General features: G+C 36.4%; 1 long non-coding RNA gene across 1 annotated transcript; it reads left to right on the forward strand.

Moving 5' to 3' along the window:
• Positions 1–655: 655 nt before the first annotated feature.
• On the forward strand, positions 656–3,683 carry LOC146890451 (uncharacterized). Its single transcript, XR_014998751.2, has 2 exons — positions 656–909; positions 3,267–3,683. It is a non-coding gene; the product is annotated as an uncharacterized LOC146890451 (long non-coding RNA).
• The last annotated feature ends 21,875 nt before the right edge of the window (positions 3,684–25,558 follow it).

The following is a 25,558-nucleotide window of genomic DNA, read 5'->3' on the forward strand; positions in this document are numbered from 1 at the left end:
AATTAATACAGTTTCTGTGTTGTTATTTCGTGTCTGAGCTTCCGGGCTGAAGGGAAACAAACAAGTGACCTCTTACAACAGAAAAAAGGGTTTATTTGACTTACACATCCACATTGCTGTTTGTCACTGATGAAAATCAAGGTCAGGAACTCAGCAGACAGGGAGACAGAGACATAGCTCCTTTAAGAGGTTTCATAACCAATGGTATATAGAGGGGAATCCCATATCACTTATGAAGAAGCCATGGGGAGGGGATGCTGCCTACTGGATTCACTCCTCTGGCTTCCTCAACTTGCATTCTTATAGAACCGAGGACCACCAGACGATAAATGGTACCACCCACAATGACCTGAGCTTTTCTCAATCAATCACTCATTAAGAAAATGCCCTATAGTTGGATCTCATGGAGACATTTACTCAACTGACTCTCCTTTCTCTAAGATAACTCTAGCTTGTGTCAGATTGACACCCAAACCCAGCCAGTACACCCTGGCAAGTTTACTTCTTCACTGGAACCTGTTTCTTTGGGCTCCAACTGAAATACTGAAGACGATCTGAGGATTCTAGCCTGGTAGACTGAACAACTACTAGAATTTGGAACCTTGCATTCATAGTCAGCCGTTGTTGGACTAACTAGACCACACCCTGTAAAGAATTCTAATAAATCCCCTTTATCGCTCTCCTATATATGGATTTCTTTAACATAAGTTTGTGAGCTATGGTCAAGGAAGAGTTTCCACCACCCACGTGGACACTGGAGATGAAATGAGAGAGCACCTCAATAAGGATTTGGAGGAATTGCATCTTATTGAAGGAATAGACAATGAATGACTAAAAGTAATTTAAATATTGTTGGAGGAAAATGATCCCAGGAATAGGTATGAAAAAAAGGAGGCAGAAAATAATGAGGTACAGCAATCCACAGTTTTTCTATATGCAAAAGCCATATTAAACAAACATTGAGGGTACTGAGGAATCTGTAGATTAGAGAAAAAGAACAGATACGGAGAAACAGGTTTGGAAAATGGGTGTGACCAACGTAAGTGTTAGAGTTTTGGGTGACACAATGGATGAGTAGTGTGTCGCTGAAGGATTGAGGGTTTACTCTTCCTGCTAGTGCATGATCACAGTCTCCAGTTTCCCTTCTTTAAAAGCTCAATAAAAAAGCATTTGATTGGTCAAATCTTTCTTTTAAACATTGTTATGTATTCTGGGGACAAAGATGCTTTTATATCTCATAAATTTCTATAACTAGAGTTGACTATATGTGACAAAACTTCATTCCAATACAAACCTTATAAAACAAACAAACAAACAAAAAGAAAACAGTAGTAGATGCTACATTAGATGAAATAATGGAGAAGGTCATTAGACAAGAGAAAAAAAATCTACTAAATGCAGATAGTTTATCCAAGATGGTAGTTATAATTTAGAAAAGAAACAGTGTGAATAAAATGATAGCAGCTCTACGGTTCAGACAGGTGGAAGAGTGAGGGAATGAACATGGGAATCAGATGTGTGGAAATAGCCAGTGTGGACAACTATTTCATGGAAGTGTAGTTCACCGTAGGATGAGGACAAATATACTTTATGGTTTGGAGGCATTCAGAATCAGGGTTCGTAAGTCAGCATTTTCTGGTTCTGATGGTCAGAGTAAGAGACTAAACTCTTGTAAGACCTCATACGTGTCAGTGTCCCTCTGTGGACATGTATACAGACACTAGAATCCCTGTTCCATTGAAAGACATGGGCAAAGTGCACAAATGTGTAAGCAGCTTTACCTTTTCCTTCCTAAGCCACGACTCAGTAGGTAATTTGGTTACAGTTATATACACTAGAGATGCATACTGAGGAAATAGAGAACCCTGAAGTCTTTTCTTCATAAGGACCCCTGGAATGGATTTCAAATGCTCAGTGACATTGAAGTTATCCTTCCTCACAGTGCTTACCAGGATACTGTCATTGAACTATGTCTGTGCTGCTGAAATGTCAGAAGTGATGTTATTAATTTTATAGACATAAACCTTAACTTCCAAGTCCTGACAAGGGATGATGTATTTTTGTTTTCTTTGGAAGATTTTCCTGGGGGGGGTTATTTTGGGTGGTGTGGTATATTCTTTAATCCATTGTAGCATTTTTATGATACAGCCTGTTATGAAAAAAGTGACTAAATTGTGTTCTTCAGTTTTTTTAAACAAATAAACTTTCATGCTCTAACACTGGGAAAAACTTGAAACCAATAATGAGTATATTTTACTGCTTTGGGTCTAAAAATGGCACTGACCAGTTTAAACTATTTTTTAAAAGCCTGAATATTTATGCAGTTTGTCTACCAAGATGAAAATTGGTGAGCTGTAAACCCTTAAAAAACAGAGTTTATAATGGAAACAGTAATTGACCCTTTCATACAACATCAAAAATACAATACTATATAATACAAAGCCCAGGGCTCAGGATCCCATGTCATCCCACCTCTGCTCTAACCTCAGACTGGCTCACTAACCCAACACCACAGAGCTAACTAATAGTTACGTTTTGAGATGTCATCTCCTGGCACAGCAAGGAACATGGGTGTGTGATCCGGTAATTATATCCAGTTAAACTTCACAGACCAGCACCCTAAGTATGTTTAATAAATTCAGTATTCCAACAACAACAAAGTCACTGGGTTTGCTCTAAAACATAATTGAAATTTTAAAAGAAGTAAGAAGAAAGAAAACGAACCCCTCTGGTTTGTGCTGTACCATATCGTGGATTTTGGGCATGGACTACACACCACAGCATGCAATGAGGGTAGAGACCAACTGTTGGAAAAGCTTGTGGGATTACAGAAGAAATAAAACAAGGCAAAACAAAAACTTGAAATATTTAGAGCGTGTTTAACTTTGCCCTAGTTCATAGCTGGTTGAGTTTCCAACTTTTAAGCCACAGGAATTTTTTTCTTTTTTTTTTCGTTTTGGCATGAGAGGATGCAATCTAAATCACAAAGGAGAGCATAAGTATTAAACCTGATTAATATAATATCTAGGATAACTTCAAATGCTAGGTATTATTGAGGCAGTGGGCAAAAGTTGTATGTATGTATGTGTGTATATGTGTGTTTGATTTTACATGTATATATATATATGTGTGTGTGTGTGTGTGTGTGTACTATTTGGATATATGTAATTTTACTCTATGTGTGCTTTAATATATTTTATTGATTATTTGAGTTTTATACATGTGTATAGTATTTTTCACTCCTTGTTCTATTTTTTTTATTACAGGGAAATGCTTAATGGAGTTTATTGTTAAAGAAAATGAAGAGATCGCTTTCTTCCCAAAGTTGAACTAATCTGAGCATTGCCAGATTATTTCTGTGCGTGCTTCTGAAGAATTTATCAGCTGAAAATAGTTTAGAGTTTTCCTTTTAAGAAAGACGTCATCTATTTACACATACTTCCAGCAGGTTGTGCTGATCAAGTGGCACTTGGTAGGACTATTTGGTATTTCCTTGTGAGGATTCTGTTTCTTTTGTTGCCTTTTTAGCTTCTGGTCGTGGTCAGATGAAACTGACAGAAATATCAGGAACTCAGCTTCTACCACCTCTTCTCGGATACCCTCTCAACAAGACCACACATGAACTTTGGAGAAAGTACAATGGAAAAACATTGGAACTGAAATAAAGAAGGTTACTTTCTTTGTGGGAGTGTTTTAGAAGTGATATCTGTTCTGCAGGGTAGCAGTTTTAGTAAGGGCAATTAAATGGCTCTTTTTGTATACTGATGTGAATAACCAAACACTTTCTAAACCTTTGACACTTCAAACGAAATAAATGTTGAAATTAATACAGAGCACACCTGACTTTTTCCGTGTCTTTCTTCAACTACTAAGATCTGACCAGGGTTGCTTCACTCTGTTTATTACCTATTCTGCACTTTATTTATTATCAGAAGTAAATGCATACAGTTCTAATTTTCTCTTTTTAATTTTTATTCATACTTTCTAGTCTTCCGTGTGCCAACTTTGCTTTATTTTATTTTATACCATCCATTTATTCTGTAACTTTTTCAAGGAGTATTATAACCACACATAAATAATTATGTAGTAGGCTAAGATTTTGAAGCATTGAGTTCATTTTCATTTCACTTCCTTACATTCCTTGGTCTTTCCCAAAGACCCAGAGAAAGAATAACACATTGAAATGTGAGAGAAAAATGAATATAATCTTAGCTTCTGAGCCCTCAAAAGCTGATTCCTCTGGGGAAGCAGAAGAAAGAATTCAGGGCATAGGCGAAACATTTCAAAAATCATCATTAAAAATAGCCACATTTCCCTATTACTATTAGGTTAAATTTTACCTTGGAATTACAAGGAACTGAAAATTAAACACAAACAATTTAGAGCAAATCCTGTGCTCCTCCATTAATTCTAAGTGGATGCAAAGAGGAACGCATGAGAGCAGGGAGATTTAGGGCATGTCCCCAGAGGGTTCTGTTTATATACCAAAAAGTCCGAGACAAGAACTCTAGTGTAGGGTCCTGGCCAGGATGAGGTCTTTGGGATATGAAGTGACCTGGCCTTTACCAATATAATTCATATACTTGCTTCATGGTCCTGCCTTCTAAGTCTATTTAGGACTCTTAGCTTTTTTTCCTTTATCTTTTTCCCTTGCCTTACATCTCCGAATAAAATTTAGGAACCTTTGAAAGACCCTCTCACACTTATGTGTGCATGCACGTGCGTGCATACACACACACACACACACTTTACCATACTTTAAGCAGACAAAAGTTATAAGAGATGCTGAACATTCTCAGAGCCCATGTAGATTCACAGACTTTGCTACAGTTTTCAGACTCAGGCTTATTAGAACTTGGGTTCTATTTAGGAAAGGACACATGTCTTCCCATGCTTGGATTCTCAGCTTGTCTTGTCTATGACTTCTATTATTTCCTTTCCTAGAATAGGGTCAGGTAGAGGAGGAAGCATAGGACTAGAAATTTCTCTTTGGGATCCCCTTCTGTCTTACGTTTAAGTGTACTACTGTATGTTCCTTTGGGACAGTTATCTTTCATCTTTATTTGTATATTTTTGTTCTAACTCCCTGAGAAATGCCTATTGTGTGAGTTTTCTTTTCTTGCATCCTTACTTGAGGCTCAAGCTAAGAATAGTGATGTTCAATAGGATTGTGTATTTTCAAAGTTATGACATCCTTTTCCTGAGCTAAAAGTATAGATGGTATTAATTGGTTGAGTATAGAATATCCAAGGGCTCCAAGAAAGTATACATGTTCACGTTTTAAGATGGCATTCTTCTATAACAAGCAGTGCAGCTCTGTATTGAATACTTGACTCACATGTTTAAAAGATATACTCTTCAAAGGCAAAGTCATCTTTGTGTTCATTATTTTATGCCTAACATGTTGCACATTAATACAGTAAGTACTCAATAAATAAATAGTAAGTTCATTCATTGTTTGGTAAATTATTTTTAATTGGAGCAAACAAATAGTTTAAAGATATTCTTTCTTTCTGCTTTTTGGTTCTCCTATTCTCTCCTGAGAAGGGTCTTAGATGGTTTACTTTATCCACTGTTCTTGAGAACTCCTGAGTATAACCAATTTTTTATGACTTTCTTTTCACCTGGATTAAAACAAAAAACAAAAACAAAACAAGGCAAACATAGGAGAGATCCAGTAATTCGACTATTTTTTAAACAATTTATCTTTGTGAGCTATGAATAAACTATTTAAGGAAAAGCACATACTTAGAGTTATAGGGAATTCCTGGCAACAATGAAGTTGGTTTCATTGCTGTACTGCAATTATTATGGGAAATAGAAGGCTCACAGAAACACTGCTTTTTTTTCTTAGTTCTGAGTTTTACAAAAGAAGTTTCTTTTAAAAGGATGTTTTAAAGTTTTCTTAGTCTCAGCTCAAAACAAAGATACAAGGTGAATTAATCTTTTGTAACATGAGGGGGCTTGTTTGTTGGGGGCTTTCTGTCCTGCCCAGTTCCCCCAGTTGTTTAGCCCCAAAGAAAAATCAATCACACAGGAGATCTCTATAAGTTATAAAGCTGATTGGTCCATTAGGTCAGGCTTCTTACTGGCTAACTCTCACATTTTGATTAACCCATTTTTCTGATCTATGTTAGCCATGTGGCTCAGTACCTTTTTCATTGGGGCAGCTCACATCCTGCTGCTTCGGTGGTCTGGGCAGGAGTGGGAGGAATCAACTTCCTCCTCCCCAGAATTCTCCTGCTCTCCTTGCATCATTTTCACTTCCTATTTGGTTTTCCTTCCTACACCTTCTGCCTGGCAAATCAGCGTTTATTTAAAACATGATTGACAGAATACAGAGAATTCTCCCACACCAATCTTTGATTCTTCTTTAAGATTGTCTCTGTTTCACCTGTGAAAAGTTTCCACATCCCAGAACATGCTACTTGGATACAGTCCCCTCTGATGGAAATGGAAGTAAGTTTGTTCCTGAAAGCACACATTTTGTTTTGTTGTTGTGGTATTTCGTTTGTTTGTTTGTTGTTTTCCTGTTGGTGTGTGACACAAGTCACTAAACCAAGCTTTTTCACTCTTGGACAAAGAGCCATTCAGTCCTGAAAACTAGACTTGGTAACTAATCCCTACCCTATAGGACATATGAACAAATAGATGAAAATATTCTTACAGTCAGTAATTAACTATAGGCTTCGAAGATATTATCATCTGCAAGTGTGTGTGTATGTGTGTGTGTGTGTGTGTGTGTGTGTGTGTGTGTGTAAATATTTGAACAATATACATGTTTCAGATAGCTTAAGCAGGAGTCACCAGGAGATGTTCCTTTCCAATAGATCACACATGAGTGGATTGCTGCTTAGTCTTGGGTCTAATCTGAACCCTCATTTACTTCATAAATGTCGTTGTTGTCACTCAAATTTAGCCAGAACATTCTAAAGTTCAACTTTCAAAAACCAGTAAATAGACTGGGGTAGGTGGTACGTGACTCTAATCCAAGTCACTCAGGAGGCTAAGGTAGGCTCAACTTGAGTCAAGGTGAGTATAGGATACAGGATTAGTTCACGGACAATCTGTGCAAGTTAGTGAGGCTCTGTCTCAGCAGAAAAGGAAAAAAAAAGAAAAGAACAAAAATGAAAAAGAAAGGATGATTGAAGATACAGTCCCATGGTAGGTCACTTGTCTCACATGTATTAGGTATTGGGTTCAATTCTTAGTACAGAATTACAGTCCTAAAGTCATACTTATTTGTATGATCTTTCCTTGATGTAATTGAAAGCTAATGTCTTAGAAAGCCAGGTGGGATTTTGAGAAATTGGCTAATAAATTTAATCAATAGAGATATTCCACAATGGTGACTTGCTGTCTCTAAAATAATTAATTTCTACACTTCTGCCTAAGAAGATAAAGAGAAGAAACTTTTAATTGATGCTTTTATTGATGTTTAAAGACTGAGTAATAACTCCTGAGACCTCGAAGACCATTTAAGTTCTTTGAAATTCTGCATACATTTCAAAGGGAAAAAATATACTATATATTCATTCATATTTGGAATTCTTGAAGGCAGCAGTTGATTAAAAGAAACAAAAGCAGATATACAGATGCCACTTCAGTCTCAAGAAAATAGATCAAATTGCAGAACTGTTGGACTCTGTGGTGGCATTGATATTTCTAAAGCAGTTACCAATGAAGCATAGCTCAAAAATGCAGGTTTCAGCAAAACCCACAAACTACATATTCATATGTTAGCTTCATAGCTGTTCCCTTGTTATTGTGGGACTTGTCCTTCCTTTGAAATTCTGGAAGAGAAACATGCGAATAATGTTATATTCCTTTGAGGCATATGTTTTCATGCGTTTTTTTGTTGTTTATGTAAGGTGTGTTATCATCTATCTATTTGTTTGTCTGCCTGTCTGTCTGTCTGTCTATCTATCTAATCTATCCATCCATCCATCCATCCATCTATCTATCTATCTATCTATCTATCTATCTATCTATCTATCTATCTATCATCTTTGCTTTCTGCTGATATCTATCTGTGTATTGCCATTTTAGGAGAATACCTGGAACCTTCTCCATGATCTCAAAATGTCACTCTGAAGCCTGACTTTGTAAGGAATAACATGTGATTTCTAATGAGGCAGGCATGCTCCCATTGGATAGTCAGTAGTCCCTGAAGGAGAGCCTTGCTGAGAGTTGTCATCAAGATATGGCAAAGCCAATGTGTTAATGGACTGGAATCCCTACCAGTGTGTTCACTACTTTTTTTTCTTTTTAGAGTTTTTCTTTTCCTTTTCTCTCTGCTACTTCCTATTCCTAGTGTCCTACTCCTTTTCCAAAAGTCTACAATAACCAGAACTCCAGTCTCCAGTCAACATACGCCCAGGGATCTGTAACACATTTAACACACTCTAACTAATACCCTTGAACATTGTAAACATTTGCCTACCAATGGATTTGTGTTGTTATTGCTTTGTCGGTTTGCTTTCTATTATCAAGGGTACAGACAGGGCCAGTTGAAACTGGGAGCTACCAGAGAAGCTTGATCTTTTTCTAAAGATATAAAAAATTTGGTTATTCATATTTATATTTCTGGCAAGAATTCTATTGTCCACGTGCTATGGCTTCTCAGTAATGAAGCAGAGAACACATGTTTGGGCAGGAACATAACTAAACCTGTGAAACAATGCAGCAAAGACCTCGTTAATATGTCCTGACCAATTCCATTAACTAGGTGACCATTGGCATTTTCAACAGAAGATGGTGTCAACAGAGCCAGAATTTGTATCTGAAAATTATGTTTTGGCAACGGTACAGAAAATGGCTTTGAGTGTAAACTCGTACTTTGACCAGAAGTTGCTGCCATGGGATAAACAAAAGAACTGTGAAGTGGCTTAGAATGATAGAAAACAGGAAGGGAAGGAAAGTTGTCAAGAAATTGTATTAGTCATCAAATATATTTGTAGAGATTTAAAAGAGTCCATTCTACAAAATGTCCCCTTCAGTGGTGTACTATTGATGTTCTATGATGCCCTTCCATGAAGAACAAAGTGCCAAGAAAGGAGAACCCGGCAGAAGGGACATCATGGTTCCTTTCACATATAAATTTTGAAATTATCAAAGGAAAATACTCAGAAAGAAGTATAATACAAAATTGATGCTACAGAAGAGACCTGGAAAACAGAACACAAATGTGTAGTCTTTGCATGTGTTCAGCATGGGAAGACATGAACAATGAACAAGAAACCTATGAAAACTATAGGGGACAAGAGAGACACACACTGCCCAGGAAACAACAGCGAAATAATGAAGAAGAGGAGGCTACAGCTGAAAACCAAGCCAAGGACCATTGTGTCATTAGGAAGTCTTATGTCAGTAAAGTTGAAGGTAAAGAATTTATCCAGATGAAAAAAATTTATCAAGATGAAAAGAATATGCATGATACAAGAGGTAAGAATAATACACATGGCCGACTCTTAAGTCTATCTCCAGGCAGAAGCAAATGTTTTTCTCATTGCTCTATTGGCTTTGTTCTTATGTACACTTAAAAACCGTAATTGCATAACTCTAACTTGTGGTAGAAAAATAGAAAGTGCTATGTCATCTGTAAAATGACAAGACAGATGATGATTATCAGGTTCTGGTGCCACAAACAAGGATCACAAGTTTTACCTTTAAAAATTGTCCCATAATTTGCGAGGGTAAGTTTGCAAACTTTTCCTGTTTTTTTTTTTTTTTTCTCCCAGAGTCCTCACTGACTTGGAATCAGTTTCCGTGGTCACAGTAGGTTCAGTGATGTTTTCCTCCCTCCCAGTGTTTGTTTTCTTTAGATGCAACTTCTTTATGTTCCCTGGGTATAACAGTGGCTACACCCTTCTTGGGGGAACTAATGGAAGGGAGATTTCAGTGGCATTCTGAAGGATGCTTCTCAACATGGAGAGCAATTTCAGTGGTAACATTAAAATGAGAAGTTCTTGGAAGATTGTTATCACATCTCTTGATGTGTCTGTAAGGGCTTTGGACAGGATTATAATGGAGAAAGATCCATCCACAACATGATGTCCCATAGCCCATGAGTCTGAGATAGCCATGAGATAAAGGGAGAAGGAAGTTCAAAGGATGGACGTGTTTTCTTTCTGCTTCATAACCATCAACTTGTGAGTTTATCTGTTCTACCCCACCCTTAACATGACACAACAAACCTTTTGCTAACATAAATGTTCTACCCCACCCACAACATGTCATTGTGAACGCCTCAACTAACAGAGGTCTTCCCTCCTTTAAGCTATTTCACTTATATTTTTGTTACAGTGTGAGAAGTCATATTAGCCAATGTCAGATTCCTTTCTGATTTTATGCCAGACAAATGATAATCTATATATAGATACTCAAGGGTACTAGTTACTTAGTTACTTAAATGAAGTATTTGTGGAGAAACTCAAGTTTAAGCTGATCATGTTTTAAGCCCCCTTTATTCTTGTGTTTTCTGCTTGATAATTCATACTTCACTATTACAAATTTCCTTTACTCTACATCTTCAACTGAATACCACATTTCTACTTTCTTTCCTTTACTAAAAACATAATTTTCTTTACTAAATACAATATTTTTCTTTACTAAATCATCTAGTCATCATCTGAGACCTTTCGTACTGATGTATTAATTTACTACGTATTTGTTTAATACATAATCAATGTCAGTCATGGTCCTAACTGTCCAGGACACTCTAAAGAACAAAATATTTTAAAGTGTGCATCTATAAGGACTTCATTGCAGAAAAGTAAAATAAATACTTAGTAACTAATATTATAAATAAAGATATAATTTACGTATATTAGAAAATATATTTTTGTTATTTGGAAAAAATAACATTTGAAAGTACCATAGGAATTCGATAATCCTGTCACATGATAAGGCTGGGCCTGCTTGTTGGGATTTTTGTCCTGCCCTGATCCCCCAGCTATTTAGTACCAGAGAAAAATCACACATGAGATCTCTGTAAGTTATAATGCTGATTGGCCCATTAGGTCAGGCTTCTTACTGGCTAACTCTCACATTTTGATTAACCCATTTTTCTGATCTATGTTAGCCATGTGGCTCAGTACCTTTTTCATTGGGGCAGCTCACATCCTGCTGCTTCGGTGGTCTGGGCAGGAGTGGGAGGAATCAACTTCCTCCTCCCCAGAATTCTCCTGCTCTCCTTGCATCATTTCCACTTCCTATCTGGTTTTCCTGCCTACACCTCCTGCCTGGCCAATCAGCATTTATTTAAAACATGATTGACAGAATACAGACAATTCTCCCGCACCATAATCCCATACACATTTAATACACATCTTTTGAATTATTATTTGACTGAGTGCTTTAGACTCTGGTTTATCTTCAGTTCCATTTAAAAGAAATAAGTCATATTTAAATGAGGACTGAGTTAAAGATTTGTTTTAGATGGGTGAGGAATTTCTTTATAATTTAAATTTTGTTTGTGTTAGGTAGAAATTGTAGATAGTTTCAGAGCAGTCAGTTTATCAACTAAGTTTTTACAAAGTACAATATATTTACTCCTTTCTCTCCTTCGTGCTTTCTTCCTCTGTCCCTCTGTACTACTCTTCTTCTTTCCTCTTCTCTCTCCCTCCTCCCCGTTATTTTCTTTAAGAAGCAACTGTGATCCATAAACTATCTTGGACATTGAAGTTTTAAAGCTTATCAATAATAAGGCATTGGGCTTAAGATCTCACAGTTAAACAAGGAGAAAGACATGTTACTAAACAAAATGGGTTGGGCACTACAGCTTGGGATAAAGCGTCTGCCTGCCTTATGTTCATGTGGCCTTAGATTTGCTTCCCAAAGTTGCAAAAAGAGAAAAAGAGAGAAAAATAGAAAAAAGAAAGAAAAATAGAATCAGACAGTCATCAACCAATCATCAATCCATCAGTTATTTAATCATGGCAAAACACTCGAGTCCTTCCGATGAAGGTACTGGAATAGAGTTGAATCTTCAGTGGGGAAGCCAGCTCAGTCCATTCCTAAGAGTCTCAGTCTTATTTGTCTATATTATCAGCAGGAAAATCAAGTTAGCTTCTTTCTGGCATCCCCAGATTTTTGGAGAAGCAGATCTGATTATTGGATTGCCCTTATGGAGTTTTAGAAGAAATTAGTTCCTGTTTATAACGTGTATAGAATAGACCTAGCATGCAGGTCTTACTTAATAATTATTTATTTTAAAACTTCAGTGTACTACAGTAAAAAAGAGAAATACATCCAGAGACTATGGATATATATACACATATGTAGAACAGGATTAAAAGTTATGGGTTATTTATTTGTTATTTGTAAGTTGAGAAGTGAAATCATATTCCCAGAGTTGAGCTGGTAACCACTTAGACCTCCAGAAGCAAGTGAGATTGGGAATAGCTCTGGGTGGCCAATACAGGCCTGTCAGGCTAAGGGACCAAAAGTATATTTGAAGTTTTGCAATATTATAGACTGAACAATAGAGAGTGAAATGGTAAAACATGTGAAAATGCATATGATGGGGAAACCAACTGGCTAAAAGCCTTGTAAAAACAAAGTAGGAATTTTAGTGCAGTGGTTAATGTGAGCATTATTATGTTAGCACTAATATGGTTCATTATTTATCACAAATAGTCTTAGCACCTTAAATAATAACTATTAACTTTAGAGTGCAAATTATTGTTTGGGATGTGCAAAACATGAATATTTTAATTAAAAATAGTAGTATACTTTTATGTTTTACTATATGGTTTTATTACATTTTGTTTTAGGACTTTCTGCAATATGTGATTTTTTTTCTTAACTAGAAAATGAACTTAATATTAGACTTACCAGGTATATTTTAATAATCCTAATTTAAAATTTGGTTATATTTTCTAAGTGTAGAGTTTTATATACTTAGCAAAATTTCCCAGGGGATTGTTGTGTTCATGAATAGGTTTATACAAAGCATTGACATGAACATTAATTTCAAAGGTTATATAATGTATTACATTACTTCTCATTGTCAATATAAGATAGGAAAACATATTTTCCTAAGAATAGGAAGGTGAGTCAGATATTTCTAGACATCAAGGAATCTGAACACACTAACATGCAGACACATATGTATATATAGACACACAGACACAGTCTGCAAAAGAACATGCTTGTCTTCAAGGGATAAACAGAAGTTAAAAAACAGTAAGGCAAACTTGCTTGGATTTTAAATCAATATTGTATAATATATTTTCATCTGCTGCCTGGAAGAAATAAAAACACATTACCCTTTTATGAAAAGTAAGTTATAGCAACTGAGAACATTTTCAACTGCACAATAAAGGTTTGCTTTGGACATAAACAAAGTCTTTCAGTGGTTCTGTCCTGACTTTGAATGAGTTCACAATAACATTTGCTCTCCAGAAACATTTTTCTTTCTGAAAGCATGGTCCTCTGAAATTCCCCAGAGGTCTCTGCTTCTTCGGTTACCATATCAAGTACTATGCCACCATGAAAAACTGACATTGGTTGATTGAGAATAGGAAGAAACTTGCGCAAAGACTTCAGCTGAATTTTTCTGGAAGCCTGTGCCTGCTAATCCAGGTCCTTTGATTCTCAGCTTCTTGGCTGGCATGGAATGGAGAGAGCACACAGATTTGAGCATGTTGCTACACAAGGAGACAATATAAACTCTATGTAGAGGTGCATCAATACTAACTCATTTAGGCAACCCTTTTAGGGTGTCAGGCATTGTTATTGGTACTAAAATACAGCAAAGGATAAAACAGAGTCACTGATCTCACTCTAAACCCAGAAGACATATGAATCAAAACAATATTGGAATAGACTTAGACTTACCAGATAAAACACAAGTGAGTCAGTTAAATTTTTATTTCAAACTCTATTATGTTTAGTTAAAATTTATTCCATACAACATTTTAGAAATTGTTGTAGTACATAGGAACCATCATTTTGGAGAAGTTTATACTAAAAGTGAATAATTTGTTGGTCATCTGAAGTGGTAATATATCTGAGCATTCTTTTTTATATCTCCTAAAATCTGTCTACCCTATGTACGTTAAACAAATTAGAGGGACTTTATACTGAGTAGTCATGAAAGTCTTCTGAAGATAGAGTGAAAAACACATGCCAAACTTAAGTAATGCAGATATTTGAATGAAGGATGTTCATTGGAATGGAACAGAAACAAAGAGTCTTGCCAGTTATAATCAAACGTTAAACCATATTCATAGTTGTATTATCAAGGATGGCCATACAAAGTTAGTATTGTCAAATATCTTGTGTGAAGTCTAGATGTTATCAGAATTTTAATATTAGACACAACAAACAACCAAGAAATCTTCTTTTGTATTTGTGATTTATGTAGTTTAGAAATCATTGATGTTTCAAAATTCAGTCTGAATGAATCACCAGAGTGCAGTCAACAGGACCTGGTAAACCCTAAAACATCATTTTTCTTTCACCAGAGACCTGTGTTCTAATTAAATAACAATGTGATACTGGGTTGCTTTTCCATGTCTTTCCAAATGCTGAGAATATCACAAGTTAATTTACAAAATTTAGCCAGAAATGTGAAACATTGTTAAAGTAGGGCACCACTTTTTGGTTTCTGGCCACCCGGCTAGCTTAGACCCAAAATAACCACACAGAAACTGTACTAATTAAATCACTGCTTGGTCCATTAGATCTAGCTTCTTATTAGCTAACTTTTACATTAATTTTACCCATTTCTATTATTCTCGGTATTATCACATGATAGTGCCTTACTGTTTAAAGTTCCCAGCATCTGTCTCCTTTGTGACTACATGGCGTCTCCCTCTCTCTCTCCACCTTCATTTTTCCCAGAATTCAGTTCAGTCTTCCCTGCCTACCTACATTCTGCCCTGCTATAGGTCCAAAGCATTTTATTTATTCATTAATGGCAATCACAGCATACAGAGGTAAATCTCACATCAAAACATGAATTTCTGGTACTTTCTGGAAACATCAAAGGAAACATATTTTCTTTTCTTTTTATTTTGGTACGCTACTGCCTCTGAGTATAGGTTCTGTTAATATAAAGTATTTCTTTTCTTTCTTCTAAATTAAAAAAGTAGAATATGTCAACACTAGGGATATCTATCTATATATATATGTATATCTATCTCTATCTATCTATCTCTCTCTCTATCTATCTATCTATCTGTCTATCTATATTCTTTGGCAATAATTTTTCATATTTTAGGTAATTTATTTAAAGCAATGTAAATGAGAATGAGTTTTTATGTTTTCTTTTTTTTGTTTTGCTTTGTTTGTTTGTTTGGTTTTTTTGAGACAGGGTTTCTCTGTAGCTTTGGAGCCTGTCCTGGAACTAGCTCTTGTAGACCAGGCTGGTCTTGAACTCACAGAGATCTGCCTGCCTCTGCCTCCCAAGTGCTGGGATTAAAGGTTTGTGCCACCACCGCCCGGCTGAGTTTTTATGTTTGAAGTAAAATCATAAATGTAGAAAGGCAAAGCAAAACAAAAACCAACAAACATGGATCTCCTTTGTGTGCCAAGACTAAAAGGTCATTTTGAGTTCTGGATGTTCATTGTGGGTTACTTTTCATAGCTGTTGCCCCACTGTTGCTTGGGCTGCTCAAAGTTTTGAGCTGACTCAGGGTTAGTGGCTTTGTGATCTATCAATGAATATATGTTCTTACTATGTATGTGGCTCTTAGGTGGTAATTTAAGAGATAATTTAACTCTTTCACAGTCTGGAAAACAGTGAATAAGAAAAGATAATGTCAAAAAACAATCAGTGTAGCTTACACATTTATTCAGTGTGCATAAAGGATATAAGACATTGATATTAGAAAAACGAGAGTTAGAAGTAATTTCAAAAGACTTTTTTAACTTTAGAAAACTTTTATTTGTTTTTTTAAAAAACCATATTTGCTCATTTTATATACCAATCCTAGTTCCCACTCCCTCTCCTCCTCCTCCTATCCTCTCCATCTTCTTCACATCCTACCCCATCCACTCCTCAGAAAGAGTAAGGCTTCCCATGTGGAGTCAACAAAGTCTAGCACATTGCTTTGAGGCAGAACCAAGACCATCCCAATTATATCTAGACTGAACAAGGTATCCTACTATGGAGAATTGGTTCCAAAATTCCAGTGCAAGCAGTAAGGATAAATCCCAGTCTCACTGCCAGTGGTCCTGCCGTTTGCCCAGACCATACAACTGTCACTCACATTCAGTCAGCCTAGTTTGGTCCTATGCTGGTTCCGTCACTGTCAGGCCAGAGCTGGTGAGCTCCAATTAGCTCAGGTAAGTCTGTTTCAGTTGGTATCCTCATCATGGTCTTGACCTCTTTTCATATTCTCACTCCTCTTCCTCTACGAGTGGACTTTAGGAGCTCAGTCCAGTGCTCTGTTGTAGATCTATGCCTCCACTTCCATCAGTGGAAGTGCTGGATGAAGGTTCTATGGTGATATTTAAGATAATCATCAAACTGTCTACATGGCAAAGCCAGTTCAGGCACCCTCTCTACTATTACTTAAGATCATAGCTGGGGTCATCCTCATTGATTCCCGGGAATTTCTCTAGTGTTGGGTTTCTTGCTCACTCCATAATGACTTTCCTCAATCAAGATATCTTTTCTTGCTCTTTGTTTCTTCTGTTCTGCTCCCATCTCAACCATCTAACTCCCTCAAGTTCTTCTCTCCAATCCTATTCTCCTCCTTCTTCTTCTTCTTCTGCCCACCCTCTCCTCCCACTCCCTTACTCCCAATTTTCTCAGGAGATCTTGTCTATTTCCTCTTTCCAGAGGGATCTATATATGTTTCTCTTTGGGTTCTCCTTGTTACTTAACTTCTCTGGGGTTGTGGACTATAGCCTCCTTATTCTTTGCTTTACAGCTAGTATCCACTTATGAGTGAGTACATACCAGTCTCATCTTTCTGGGTCTGGGTTAACTCACTCAGGATAGTTTTCTTCTAGTTCCATCCATTTGCATGCAAATTTCAAGATGTCATTTTTTATGTTATTATTGTTTTACCACTGAGTACTCCATTGTGTAAATGTATATTTTCTTTTTCCATTTTTTGGTTGAGGGGCATCTAGGTTATTTCCAGGTTCTGGCTATAAATAACAATGCTGCAGCCTACTGAATGGAAAAAGATATTTACCAACCCCACACCAGACAGAGAACTGATTCTCAAAATATATAAAACTCAAGAAATTAGACATCAAAATACCAAATAATTAAACTAAAAATGGGGTACAAATTTAAACAGAGAATTCTCAACAGAAGAATCTCAAGTGACTGAAAGACACTTAAAGTAGTGTTCAACATCCTTAGCCATCAGAAAAATGCAAATTAAAATGACTCTGAGATACAGTCATATGCTAGTTAGAATGGCTAAGATCAAAAACACCAATGATAGCTTATGCTGGGGAGGACTTGGAGTAAGTGCAGCACTCCTCCATTGCTGGTGGGAATGCAAGTTGGTGAAACAACTTTGGAAATCAGTATGGTGGTTTCTCAGAAAATTGGGAATCAACCTACCTCAGGACCCAGTAATACTAAACACTTGGGCATATACTCAAAGGATGCACAATCATACTACATGGACATTTGTTCAACTATGTTCATAGTAGCATTTGTAAAAGCCAGAACCTGGAATGACTTTTCCTCTGTTTCCTTTAGTGCTGAAGAGTTATGGACATATTATTCAGGCTTTGAGAGTTTTACTAGGGATCATTAATTAAGTGAAGATTCACTACATACTTTATCCGAAGTAAAATATCACCATCTGGTGCAAAATTAAATGAAGCATACTCAAAATTAAGCATTCATAGGATATGTCACTCAGCTATTTGATGGACAAAGCACAAAAGTTTGCCTATAGAATTTGAGTAAGCCAAAAGACATCCATAACAATAGGAAAATAGATAAGTATCCTTTGAGCAAACATGTGTGTCCCTCTAATAACAGATATTCTAGAAATATACAGAATACATAAAGGTTTAGAAACATATTACAAATATGTGCCCTTGTCATAAAAATTGCAAATTTTGGTTATTCTGAATCAACTATCATTTCTTGCTCATGCCTGGTTATAGATGAAAGTAGAATGCTTTACCTTGTGGAAGACAACAGATGCAGTTTAATTCCCAATTAATTTGTTTAGTTCTTTTAATAGTTTTCAAACTGTAACTGAAGAAGTTAAAACTTAAAAATGCATCTCTGAACCAGAAGCAGAAGCAAATGTTTCCTTTGTAGTAAAAAGGAAAAGATTTATGTTCCACATCATTAGATTGATAACCACAAATATTTGCTTATTAACTGATTTTCTATTGGTGTCCTAGTTGGTTTATATTACTGTGATAAAACAGTGAGACCAAAAGCAATTTGCAAAGGGAGGGCTTTATTTGACTTACAGTTCCAGGGCACAATCTATAATTAAGTGAATTTGGGAGGGAAATCAGGGCAAAAACCATGGACGAACCCTAAAGATGGACACTAAAAAGAAATCCCACACTAGCTTAGAATTGAGTATAATAAAGGGTTATTTATTTAGGAGTAGACTCATAGATCTCAGTCCTCTGCATGAATGGGGAATAGGAACTAAATCCAGCAGCCAGAAGAGAGAGGAAATATGAGGTTTACTATGGCATTTATAGTATAAGAGGTCGCCCAAGTAGGCTGGTAGCTAAAAGACTACTGGCTGTAGAATTTCCTTCAGTACTTCCCCCTTTTGTTTAATTAAGAAAGTTCTATGGTGCGGGAGAATTATCTGTATTCTGTCAATCATATTTTAATAAAACACTGATTGGCCAGGCAGACAGTATAGGCGGGAAAGCCAGACAGGAAGTAGGGGTGGAGCAAAGAGACTGGGAGTATTCTGCCACACAGGAAGCTCCCTCTGCCACTCCTGTGCAGACCACCGAAGAGGCAACATGTAACTTGCCCAGCTGAGAAAGGTACGGAGCCATGTGGCTAATGTAGATAAGGATAAAGGGGTAACATATGTTATAAGAGTTAATAAGTAGCCTGACCTAATGGACCAATCAGCTTTATAACTTATATGGAGTCCTGTGTATGATTTTCCTTGGGAGTTGCCGGTTGTGGGGTACCGGGCAGGACAGAAACCCCAACAAGCCGGCCCTCATGTTACAGTTCTAAGCCTAGTACAAAATTATTATGTACAATAAAACAAATATCAGGTATAAAAATTAGAATTACAACCTGTATAAACAATATCAAGCAAGAAACGTGATAAATGTTTCAATAATTATCCTATACCAAGGAGTTTAAGTCAATCTTGTATTATAAATAACTTTGCCAAGTCATGAGAGGAAAGTAACTACAACTATCTTGTCTTCAACCCCATTGAAGACTGACAAAGGAAATAATATTACTTGAGTAAGCAGGAAGTACAATCAAGCAACTTTTGAATTGTGCAACAACTGACAGAGACAACTGGCTACCTGGGCAATCAGCCAAAATCTCATTTGCAACGTTGGAGCAACCAACTTTGGCTAAGGACTAGAGTAACTGACAGACCATTTTCAGAGACAGGAAATTTTTCAAAACCATCATACTCTGTCTTGGCAAGATTTGACATTTGTTTTTCTTGTATCCTGTTTATCTTGTATGGGCATCATTCATTTTGTCAGTTGTCAATGCATGGGCAGTTCCTTGCCCAAAGGCCAGTTTTGGCAAGAAGAAAATTAACTCCAAGTGGAGTGTCTTCAGTGCTCAACATTCTCTTAGGAATAGATTGATCCTGCCAGGAGCAATTGTGCCTCACCTAAACTGAACCCTAAATCATTTAAATGTCATATTCTACAGCTCTTTGAAGTGGTTGAAGATTACCTATCTATGAAGAATGCAGTCTCTATCTATCTAAAGAACCTAATTAGTCTAACTATAAGTATAACAAACATGGATCACTATTGATCTATGAATTTTAATACCTATATAACTTAAAGACTAAGGCTTCATATTAGAATATTAAACAATCTTTAAACAACTGTTTAACAAATGAGGACAATGACCTCAAAATGTAAATAATGTATAAGTATCTTGATCAGAAGTAGAAATGTATATTGCAATATGATAAATATTTTCCAAAACTGATTCAGTATATAAGATGTCTTAAACAGAGGTAGAAGCATGCATACATACAATATGAAAATTAACTTTGCCTAGGTATACAAATATTGTAAATGAAAACAGAAACATATGCAATATAATTTAAGTTTGTATCAGTATACAGGAATCTATACCAATGTAAATTGCCTATGAATAATAGCTCACAAGTATTTACTCTCTTACTCACTATTATTATTAATGTGAGTAAGCTCACACTAATTTATTATCCTATCCAATTTTCCTTTTTTTCCCAAAGTGTTCCCTGAACTTTCATAATATCCCCTTCCAACCCCCAACCCTATGTCAATTATATATCTTTTCTGCTTTAAGCATCTCAGCCTTCTTCTCTATCCTTCTGGCCCTGTGCATTCACTGCATCTCATGTTTTGTTTCACTTGAGATATGGTTTCATTTCTTAGGAATTGAACATCTTCCTTTTGAAGAGGCCAATTGGATGCCAAGTTTCTGAAGTAATGATATTCATGTCCACACCCGTGTCTATCAAACCCCCAATTACAATGCTATTTAGATGCATTCTTAGCTTTGTTCTTTGATAATTTGTAGAAGTCTGCCAGAATATACATTTTTTATTTCCTATTGGAATTTTTGATTCATACTCCATGTTTATTACATTATACTTAGCAGTAGGTTTTTTATTATTATTATTTTACAGAAGGCACTGGATTTTCTAATTATCCCATTGAGACATGTCCTCCACAGTGACTGGGAATGACTGGCCATTTTTGACTTGTGGGCCTATGAGGGCTCCCCAACTAGTTTCCTGATGGTATCAGGTTGCCTTGTCTGTCTTTTGTTGATATTATTGGTCCAATATCAGCCTTTGTCACACCTTCTACATAACCACACCATAAGGTTGATAGATTTTATTTTTACCATTCCCAAAAGAGACGCTATTTCTAGGAATTCTTAGTCTACAATCCCTACTTGGATATCTTATTCTACCACAATGAAAACATTTGACATTTTGATGTCCCCTCATACTTTGGACATTGCTTTTACTACCCAAGATTCAGTATTATAGTTAAATGTCTCAGTGTTCATTGTATGCAGGATCCTTTCATCTATTGGTTCTAATCTAACATTTAAAGGCCCAAATATCTTGTATTCTATGTTGACATTTTTAAAATGAGCCAGAGACTCATTAAGTACTCATCTAGCATCTTGGACTGTTAATCCTATTTGTAAAGCCTTGGTTAATCTTTGTAAGAAGCCACTAAAGGGTTCTCTCTGACACTATTTATCCATAGTATATGATTCAATTTGTTTTCCTAGTTCTTGAATACTGTTCTAAGCATTCAAGGCTGCTTTGTGGCATAGGGACATGAATTGTTCATTGTAAAGAGCTTGAACCTGTGGTCAGCATAAGCGCCCTCAACAAGAATTTGATCTTGGGAAGTCTCAAGTCCTTTTGCTTTTCCCTCTTGTTCTAAAATATTTGCCTCTTCTTTGAAATAACATTTTCACAGTAGTTAGGGCCCATCATCCAGGACTATTGTAATTAAATAAAGCCAGTCATGAGGGGCAGCCTTAATGTAGAATGCAAGCCATAGGTTACTACTGCTTCCTTAATTTTTTTTAGATCATTCATTCCTATAGGTAACTATCTACCTTCTTTGGATTGTTTTTGACATTTAGAACTTGTTGCTTTTTTCAGTGTAGAAAGCTAAAACCTTGGATAAGACTTCTCTGACATGTACTTGTGATGTTAAATCCTGTCCTTGTACCTTCCTTCCCCACTCATCAGCTCAAATAATTTCCTCAATCATTTCAAATTACTGTCTTTTGTAAAGCCTGAATCTACTGGCCTGCATATATCGCTAGTGATTTCATTGAGCCACCTACTCCCGGTCTTAATTCTGCACATGTGATTCCAACGTCAGAAGTTTTTCCTTTAAAGATAACAGCTCATCCTTGAACATTATTTGGCTAGCATGCAGATTGCCTTCCTGGAGAGATACTCTATCTGCTAACCTATCATAACTTTTAAACAAATTTTGATTGTCAAATTCAACAGTATTAATTCTTTCAGTTAATTTCTCAGTACCCTTTGACATGAATTGAATTTTGTCTGTCAAATTAATGTTATCCTTTTCAATAGTATTAATTTTTTCAGGTAACTTTTGATTTTCAATGGCAGCTATCTCCTGCCAGCTAGCTGTTCATTATTAGACTGTAAAGACTGTATCATTTCTAGAAGTGCCTCACTCTTGGCTCTGTTTTAAAACCATTTACTTAAGGATATAATATGAAGAAAAAAAACTAAGTCCCAGTATCCAACATGGATGTATGAAAATAATCATATACTCCTTGCAGAATACAATCCATAGTATCAGTAAAAAGGTTACTAAAATTTTCCATGGTAATGCTGTCTGCCATTATATAACCTTCAAGCTTATTGATTTATTAATTAATAAAGTATTTACCTGTGTTAAGAGGTCCAGTAAATGGTTTGAAGTGTAATAATCTTTATTATCCAGCAGGTGTCGTGGTTGCAGAGTCGTGTCCAGTGGCGGTGCAACTGGTGGTGCCAGGAATAGTTCTATGCTACCCTGGTTTTCTGCAGTGGTGCTGGTTAAATAGCAACAAATATGCTTTGATTGACAAATTAAAAGCAATTAAATTAATTCTGCCCATGGAGCAAGGAGCTCAGAACTCAGGAACAGTGAGCACAAACCAGAAGCTGTGCAAGTTGCCACACAGCAGGGAGTGTGGCAGTGCAGAGGGGTGGCGAAATGTGTGTGTCCATGGGGAATATCCAAGTTGCTACATGCAGTTGGCTCCACTGTGGAAAGGTTTTACAAAAAAACTACTTAGTTAGTGAAAGCAAGCCAAGCGGGCTGGATGGGAGACCTTCTGGACTGTGGACCATTTGAGCTTTTTAGACCAGTCTACCTGGTAAATTCAGACCTACATGGGGCTCCAGATGAAGATGGATGCTAAAAGGAAATCCTACACTAGATGAGAATTGAGTATAATAAAGTGTTATTTATTTAGGGGTAGACACACAGATAAAAGTCCTCTGCACGAATGAGGAACAGGAACTGTATCCAGTAGCCGGAAGAGAGAAAGAACACGTGCTTTACATTAGCATTTTTAGTATATAAGGCCACACCCAAGTGGGCAGGTAACTTAAAGACTACTGGCTGTAGGATTTTCTACAGCAGAACCCATTTGATGTCTTGTTCTCTGGTTTCCTCACAACTCATGCTCTGCCAGCTTTTTCATACAGACTAAATATACTTGCCTAGAAATTGTATCTCCCACAGTGAGCTGAACCCTCCAACATCGACTAGAAATCATCCAACATCAACAAGTAATCAAGGCAATCTCTTACCGACATGCACTTTGACCAGTTATGGATTTCCACATTAACCACTGCCTGCTTCAGTTGTAAGCTTTTCTGATGAACGTCAGGCACAGCAAAAAGACTATGGGTATAAACTTGAATATGTAGAGAGCAGTTTGACAAAATTACCATTTTCCTAAAAAGATAGTGACAGGTTCTCCTAAAAGGGTCTATGATTTCCCCAGCCATTAGTTCCTAAGTTTATAAACCCATTTATGAGTTCTCTCTTGTGGTATAGACCTCAAATCCAACGTTTGACAATTGACAGATGACCTTCATACTGTCCTGGCACTACGGCACTACAGAGCATACCTTTTTCAGTGGGTCATTATTGTAGCTTCTAATATGGACAGTTATGTAAGACTGTTGATATCTTTCTTTTCCTCTAGCATTCTGCTTAGCACCTTCTGGAACTGTGAACGGTGGCCAGTCAGGAGGAAGCTTTGAGGTCAGCTCTGTTTTTTGTAAGCAAAATGTGCAATATTTTTTAGCAATGGCTCTTACTATATCATTCTGAATACCATTCCATGAAAGTGTATTTCCTGCACTGTTATTACTCCTTTCTATATGGACTTCGGATAAAGTTAATCAGCCTCAGTAGCTTTATTCAGCACTGTATATGATTTGAAGTTTGTTTCCTGGCTTTCTAGGAAATTTCCGTGGACTTTGTTATTGATATTTCCATGTGGTGAATATTTCAGAAGAAGAGGACAGAACCAGTTCTTACCTGCTACCAAGTCGCTACCAAAATGAGAGTTAAGTTATTTTTAATATTCTCATGTATTTTTAAAAATCATCACCCTTGGGAAACATGTCAGTGTGATAAAGAGTAAAGTAAAGCATCATGAAACAGCTAATTTGATATCACCTGAATTTCTACGGATACAATTTATTAAGGCCATCTGGGTATCATAATTTTTATTAATATATCATCACTCAGTTTATAAATGAGTTCAGATGGGGGTGAGAGTCAGGGGTAAGAAAAGAAAATATATTTCATATATTAATAGGTAAAGAACAAAGAAAAGTGCAGGACTCTTAATGTCAGAAGGACAATAACAGTTTAAAACAGATTCAAAACATGAGGTCAAAGCAACCCAGTTGAGAATGTTGTGTACCAAATGGGCATTTCAGGAAATAGTACATTAACACTGAGGAAAACCTACTATTCATTTATATTTAAAATGAAATATGCCCATGTTATAGACTCCAAAATAAAAGTTAAAAATGTTTTACGTTAAATTTGGTGTTTCTTTCTAGACTCTCTCCAATCTGAAATTTGCATATCTGGCTTCCATCTTTCATGATCAACTCAAACTTCACAGTTGTGCATGGTCCTCTGTGAACTTCAAATCCAACCAAAGAGGCCAGTTTTGTAACTTGTTTTAAATCTCTTTTTGTGTGTGCATGTTTTTCTTTCATTAGAATTGCTGCATGCTCCACTTACCCAATGAAAGTATAGTCCTATTATAGTGGGACTTTTTGAGTCCTTTCCAATGTTGTTTTCTCTGCATCCAGACAGATTCTGGAGCCAAATGGAAACAATGAAAGTTTACTTGTGAAAAATGGGGTTCTAGAGAACAATCTCAGCAGTTGTGAGCACAAAAGATTACAGGTGGTAGGTTCTAGTTATTCTTTCATCACTCAGTACAAGTGGGATTTTGTCACAATAATTAGACATCTGTAAAACTAAGAGTGATGATTTTTATTGCTTTCCTGACACATACATGATCTGACCATCTTCTCAGCACCCGTTAATATTGGGAGTCTGTATGCTTTATGTTCGATTTCCAGTGTGGTCTATATACACTCAAGTCTCCTCCGTTCTTTCACTTTTTCTTTCTCTTTCTTGTAAATGTTTCCTCTGTTCCCAGGGCCTTTTTGACATGCAACAGGAATGTTGGATGTTCTCCATCATTCCTGGATTGAATGATTATTGATGCATGGTTCACAAACTCTCCTATACCATTTATGGTTAGTGAGTGATGGGGTCTTATTTCCTCTACTAGAGACTTATTAATTATTAACATGCTAGTAGTACTTGTATTTGCTGTTTGTGTATA

Source organism: Myodes glareolus, chromosome 21 (assembly GCF_982192425.1).
Source record: "Myodes glareolus chromosome 21, mMyoGla1.1, whole genome shotgun sequence".
Classification (NCBI taxonomy): Eukaryota; Metazoa; Chordata; class Mammalia; order Rodentia; family Cricetidae; genus Myodes; species Myodes glareolus.